Below are 7,345 nucleotides of genomic sequence, written 5' to 3'. Positions count from 1 at the left end.
TGAGAAATGTTCCCTTAACCACTAGCTTCTCTAAACTGCATTTCCACTACAGATTCAGAATGCTGCAAGTCTTTACACAAGTCTCCATCCAGTCTGACCTCATTCGAACTGTCATAAGCATATGGAGACAGTCATGGGAGAGCCTGGGTGCAGCCCTGCACCTCTGTACAGAGTTTATCGGTGTTTGCAGCACCTCAATGCTGCAGAACACTGACAGCACAAATGGCAGATACATTTCGCCATGATCCCTTTAAGGAAACCGGATGATGACACGTCATCAATTGACGTCACCAGACCAGCTTCCTCTGATTGGCTGGGAAATGCGCTGGGTGGGCTTAACAAGCCCAATGAGGGGAAATTCATTTCAGACAGTGGGATGGAGACAGCAGCGGGGTCGGGACCCCCACTGATGTTGCCCGCCACGGACCCACCGAGGATCGTAAAACCCAGCCCTTGGATGTTGGCTGGTCGGATTCAATCTTTAAAAATGTTTTTGTGACTCCAAACCTAGAACCTTAAGGAATATGGATTCTTGACTCTAATGGAACTCTGAATTAGAATTCATTGCACTATGAAGGGCTGATTAAAGGTTGGGTGGAGCTTTCTGCTGCCTGACTGGGCTGAGAAACTGTTTAGAAAGATGCAACAGTGACACCAGTTGGTGTACCAGAGCATTACAATATTTACTAAGAGTTTTTGTCAAGCAAATATCTTGTATCTGACCTTTTCCCTGCAATGAATGCGCACTTTATTTTCTTGTTTCCAATAAAATATTGTCATTAATATGCAACTACATATTTTATTTTCTCAGCTGTTTAAGTCATTTTATTTTGCTGCTCTCTCTTTAGATTTCAAAGAATCATTGAATTTCACAGCACAGAAAGACGTCATTCAGTCAAGCGCCCCTGTGCCAGCTCCCCGAGAGAGCTATCCACTTTGTTTCCTTGGGCTACATAACATCCCCAGCCAGGGGACTCTGTCAATGGCTTGTCAGAACCAATCATTAGGGGCGCTCACACGTGTCTGAGGGGCCTTTCTCTTCAATTCTCTCTTCCTCTGTAAACAAACGACTTTAGTCTCTGCTCTGTACTGCTCCCTGATTGCACCGCTGAGAGCAAGAGTTTGTCATAAGGAGAATCTGCCTCGCATTATCCAGGCACAACAGCTTGGTATTCTCAAGGTTGTGCCACTGTAACAGCCATATATAGATGCCTATAAACTCGCAAATGTTAATTCTAACACCCACCTCTTAGAATTCAAGACAAATCTCTGTGCTATCTGACTGGTTCCTTTTCCATTCTTGCTTGCCTCTTGGCAGCAGGATTGAAATCAGAAGAACTATCAGAACATTTGGCTATAGTCACAAAATACAAATGGTCACCAACTTCAACTGCATTTCTCCTTGGAGCTGAAAAGATTAAGAGGAGATTTGGTCGAGGTGTTTAAAATCATGAAGGGTTTCGATAGAGTAAATGAGGAGAAACTGTTTCCAATGGCTGAAGGGTCGATAATGAGAGTGCATAGATTTAAGGTCATTGGCAAAAGAGCCCATGGCAACATGAGGAAAATCGTTTTTACACATTGATGGGTTGGGATTTGGAACGCACTGTGTGATAGGGTGATGGATACAGATTCAATAGTCGCCTTCAAAAGGGAATTGGATAAATATTTGAAGGATGAAAAAATTGCAGGGATGTGGGGAAAGAGCGGGGGAGTAGGACTAACTGGATTGCTCTTTAAAAGTGCTGGTGCAGACACGATGGGCTGAATGGCCTCCTTCTGTCCTGCACTATTCTATCATTCTATGAATTATAATGTACTTTAATATCTCCTTTAACGTCTCTCCTACTTAAGGCTCAACTTGTCTGAGTTAGCAGTGCTCTTGCCTTTAATCGTAAGGGTGTGGGTTTAAGTCCCACAATCTTGGATCTAATCTTGGCTGACACGTAAGTACAGTAATGCAGGAGTGCTGCATTGTCAGAAGGGCTATCTTTCAGATGAGACATTAAACCAAGGCTTTACCTGCTGAGGTGGAAGAAAGAAAAGTACTTGGTAATATTCAAGGAAGGAGCGGGGTGTTCTCTCAGTATTCTAGCCAAGATCCCTCATTTAACCAAAAATATCTAGCCAGTTTTCAGGTACTGTTTGCGGTACTTCGACATGTGAAAATTGTCCGTGGCATTTACCTACAAAACAAAACAGTGCATGTAAGGTGCTATCTAAATGCAAGTTTTTTTTCCTGCTCAATGTCCACCAGCCCTCCCCTCCATAAAGCATCTTGGGATGTTTTCTTACATGAAAGGCACTACATCATATATGTGCATTGTTTTTTGAGCAGCAACCATATGAAGTTAAGTATCAAGATTGCAATCTTCAAAGCCATTTCTTCAATAGAGTCAGTTCAGAAAATCTGATGTATATCTTCCACCCTACTTGTGCTAAGGCCCACCTTTCTAGAAATAGTATCCAATATGAGAAAAGTGTGTATTTACATGCAAGAGTGACATTGCCCGCATAAATACACACACACACACACACACACAGGGCAGGTTGCTATGTATATGTGGAATGTTTTCAATGTGGCTCTGCTTGAACCGTGAGCACAACGCTACTGGTGCATGCATCGTGTCTTCTGACATGGGTGATTTCAGCCAGGTTCAAAAGGTCATGCAGGACAGGAGGATACAGCTGGCTGACTGTAAAGTGAGTTGGGAAATGTTAATTTAAGGTTCTGGATACAATGGGCTGGAAATCCCAGCCTCCCTGGGTCCGTATGGAGTGTGTATGGACCCGGGAAGGCATCGCAAAAGCGGCTTTTCCGATCTGTCAAGCCGGAGCATGACAGATCCTCCGTATCTCGGGAGCGAGGACATTTGCAAGGGCAAGATTGCAGTAGTTACCCATATCTTGCCCAGCAAATGCCCTCAAAATTCTTGCGCCTGATAAAAGCAGACATATAGCCTACTTTTACAGGAGTAAGAGTTTAAAAACATACAAAAATATAAAATAAAATTTAAAAAGCACATATTTTTTAAAACCCTGCCCACTACGTTACATTTATTTTTAACCATAGTTAAAAAAGCTTTTTAAAAACTCGGAAAAAACATTTTCTCTAAGGTATTTATTAACTTTAATGTCAATTAATTTTAATTATGTAAGGTGTGTTTTTTATTTTTTATTCTATGTATTTAGTGTGTTTGGGTTTTTTTTCTCATTAGATACGGAGTTCCCATTGCTATTAATGGAAAAGCTGTGGAATACTGTACCAGATTGGCTGAGCAGTCACACGTGACTGCATCTATTGCGTGGGAACCTGGAGGACGGGAGCGCGCTTCACAGCGCGGGAAGAGAAGGCCTCCCCATCGGAATCCCACGCTCCTCCCGGACCACCAGGTAAATTCGTAGAAATGTTTCAGGTCGGGGGCAATTGCCCGCGGGAAGCCTCCGACTGCAATTTCAGCCCCAATATACCTGGATATGGTTACTTGTATATCACTGAATGTGTATCAATCAAAGGGCACCATTATCCCTGTATATGATCCATAACGGTAGATTCCAAATTCAGATTGTCTCTCTACATGTATAGTATTCCCTGTTGTGTCAGCTGTGGCTCAGTGGGTAGCACACTTGCCTCTGAGTCAAAAGGTTGTGGGTTCAAGTCCCGCTCCAGGGACTTGAGCTCATAAATCTAGGCTGACACTCTGGTGGAGTGCTACACTGTCAGAGGTACTATCTTTCAGATGAGATGTTAAACTGAGGCCCCGTTGGCTCTCTCAGGTGATGTAAAAGATCCTATGGCACAATTTTGAAGAAGAGCAAGGGAGTTATCCCCGGTGTCCTGGCCAATATTTATCCCCCAATCAACATAACAAAAACAAATGATCTGATCACTATCACATTGCTGTTTGTGGGAGCTTGCTGTGCGCAGGTTGGCTGTCGCGTTTCCCACATTACTACAGTGGCTGTAAAGCGCTTTGAGATGTCCGGTGGTCATGAAAGGTGCTATATAAATGCAAGTCAGTCTTTCTTTTGCTGAAAGCTCTGGTTATCCATATTATCTCAGGATTTTCAGAATAAAGGTACACTTATGATGTAGAGAAGGAAACATTCTCTCTGCTAACTGCCCGCCTGGCTGTTACAAGGTGAGTGAGAGCAGTGAGTGGCTCATCGAATTCCGGCAGGTAACTCAGCGGGTGAGGTAATGTCCTGGTGCCCCGCTAACCTCTATCACCATGGCGATGCTCTTTTGCTTGTTTTTCTTTAAATCAATCTGGATCAGAAACAAAAATGTTGTAATTTGTTTACTTTGTTAACATCTTATATCGGGGTTTGTGCTGAGTTAGTCTGTGTGTGCCAGTAGGCATGTTACAGCTGGCCTCAGTACCCCCGGGCCAAGGTGGAGGGAGTGAACCAGCAATGGCTCTTCATACCATCCAGTGGCACCTGCTGCGAACGTCTGGGGAGGTTAGGATTTGGCTTGGCCGTGTACTCGGCCCCAGCACAATGGGGCATGACACTATTTAGTATCCAGGCTGACACTGAAGAACAGGCCCAGACCCTGAGGGCGGTCGGTGACCAAGAATTAACCCCAGCAAACATCAATGGCTGCAGGAATCATAAAATCATAGAAATTTACAGCACGGAAGGAGGCCATTCAGCCCATCGTGTCTATGCAAAATTCCGTGCATCATTTCAAAATGACACTGTAGAATGACCTCACTTGAACTCGTTCAAATCTAGCAGTAAGAGAGGTTTTATTTGAGGAGTAAGATATAGACAGAGAACATCCCGCAATCACTCACTGGATAAATTGAACAATGAAGGTAGACCCCATTTAGCTGGGGCTGGGTACATAGCCGAGCCAAATTGAAGGTAGCAGGCCAGGTGGATAAGGTGGATATGAAGGCATACGGAATGCTTGCCTTTATTAGCCAAGGCATAGAATGCAAGAGCAGGGGGTTATGCTTAAACTGTATAAAACACTAGTTAGGCCACAGCTAGAGTACTGCGTGCAGTTCTGGTCCCCGCATTACAGGAAGGACGTGATTACACTGGAGCGGGTATAGAGGAGATTTACAAGGATGTTGCCGGGAGTGGAGAATCTTAGCTATGAGGACAGATTGGATAAGCTGGGTTTGTTTTCCTTGGAACAGAGGAGGATGAGGGGAGACCTCATTGAGGTGTATAAAATTATGAGGGGACTAGAAATAAATAGAAAGGGCCTATTTTCCTTAGCAGAGGGGTCAACAACCAGGGGGCACAAATTTAAAGTAATTGGTAGGAGGTTTAGAGGGGATTTGAGGGGAAATTTCTTCATGCAGAGGGTTGTGGGGGTCTGGAACTCACTGCCTGAACGGGTGGTAGAGGCAGAAACCCTCACCACATTTAAAAAGTACTTGGATGTGCACTTGAAATGCTGCATCCTGCAGGACTACGGACCTAGAGCTGGAAAGTGAGATTAGGTTGGATAGCCTCTTATTGGCCGAAATGGCCTCCTTCCGTGCTGTAAACTTCTATGATTCATATGATTCTATGAACTGCCCAAGCTAGGGAGCACAGTGCCATCTAGAGGTTATATATGATATTCAATTTCTTAGGCAATCCCTCGAAGTCGAGGATGACTTGCTTCCACACTAAAAATTAGTTCTTAGGTGACCGAAGAGTCCAACGCAGGAATTATAGTCTCTGTCACAAGTGGGGCAAACAGTGATTGAAGGAAAAGGTGGTGGGACAGGTTTGCCGCACGCTCCTTCCGCTGTCTACACTTGGTTTCTGCATGCTCTCGGAGACAAGACTCAAGGTGCTCAGCGCCCTCCCGGATGCTCTTCCTCCACACTGGGCAGTCTTGGGCCAGGGATTCCCAGGTGTCGGTGGGGATGTTGCACTTTTTCAAGGAGGCATTGAGGGTGTCCTTGAAGCATTTCCTCTGCCCACCTGGGGCTCACTTGCCGTGTCGGAGCTCCAAGTAGAGCGCTTGTTTTGGGAGTCTCGTATTGGGCATGCGGACGACGTGGCCCACCCAACAGAGCTGGTCGAGCGTGGTCAGTGCTTTGATGCTGAGGATGTTGGCCTGAGTGAGAACACTGACACTCGGTGCGTCTATCCTCCCAGTGGATTTGCAGGATCTTGCGGAGGCAGTGCTGGTGGTACTTCTCCGGTGCTTTGAGGTGCCTGCTGTACATGGTCCATGTCTCTGACGCATATAGGAGGGTGGGTATCACCACTGCTCTGTACACCATGAGCTTGGTGCCGGGTTTGAGGTCCTGGTCTTCAAACACTCTCTTCCTCAGGCAACCAAAGGCTGCACTGGCACACTGAAGGGGATGTTGGACCTCGTCGCTGTGATCCTGACCAACGGATCCACCACAGACTCAATTCATGTACGGACTGGGGTCAAGCAGGGCTGTGCCATCGCACCAACGCTCTTCTTCATCTTCCTTGCTGCAATGTTCATCTCACCCTCAGTAAGCTCCCCGCTGGAGTGGAGCTAAATTACAGAACAAACGGGAATTTATTCAACCTCTGCCACCTTCAGATCGTCCCATCCTCTGTCATTGAACTACAGTACACGGACGACGCTTGCGTCTGCACACACTCGGAGGCCGAACTCCAAGCCATCATCAACACCTTCACCGAGACGTACGAGAGCATGGGCCTCACACTAAACATCTGTAAGACAAAGGTCCTCGACCAACCTGTCCCTGCCACGCAGCACTGCCCCCTGTTATAAAAGTCCACAACGAGGCCTTGGACAACGTGGACCATTGTCCATACCTCGGGAGCCTACTGTCATCAAAGGCAGACATCGACGAAGAGGTCCAACACATGACATTACACAGAACTGCAGTGGCCCTACTTTAAAATAGACCTTTGAATCGAGGCCTAAAATCACAGAAGTACATTTTTATCTTCACCACCTGGGCAGTAATCTGGTGGAGCCCATCACCTGCCTGTTTTTCAATCCGCCTGAGTTTCATTCTATTGAAATAGATGCGCACATGTGATTCAACCAAACTACCAAATTATCAAATTGAGCTGGGAGAACTATGAACTTCAGATTGCTTTGTGAATTTGGTGGACTTGCCCTTGTGCTGTACCTGACTTGGGAGTCCTTGATGCTGGATGTCAATAGTACAGAACACATTTCACTTGCACTGATGACCACAAGGAAGACATCCAAAAATATATACACAGGTGTTATGTATGTAAACCTTATTGTGTCTAAGACTTGCCACCAGGGGGCGAACCTGTGGGAGACCCAAGGGTCACCTGCACACCCCGGGCAAGCAGGTATAAAAGGCAGTCTACCATGCTGCTTCATCATTCTGGAGTTACATTAAAGAGA

Source organism: Pristiophorus japonicus, chromosome 14 (genome assembly GCF_044704955.1).
Source record: "Pristiophorus japonicus isolate sPriJap1 chromosome 14, sPriJap1.hap1, whole genome shotgun sequence".
In the NCBI taxonomy this organism is placed as follows: domain Eukaryota; kingdom Metazoa; phylum Chordata; class Chondrichthyes; family Pristiophoridae; genus Pristiophorus; species Pristiophorus japonicus.
The sequence above is the reverse complement of the archived record's forward strand: the minus strand, read 5'-3'. Positions refer to the sequence as shown.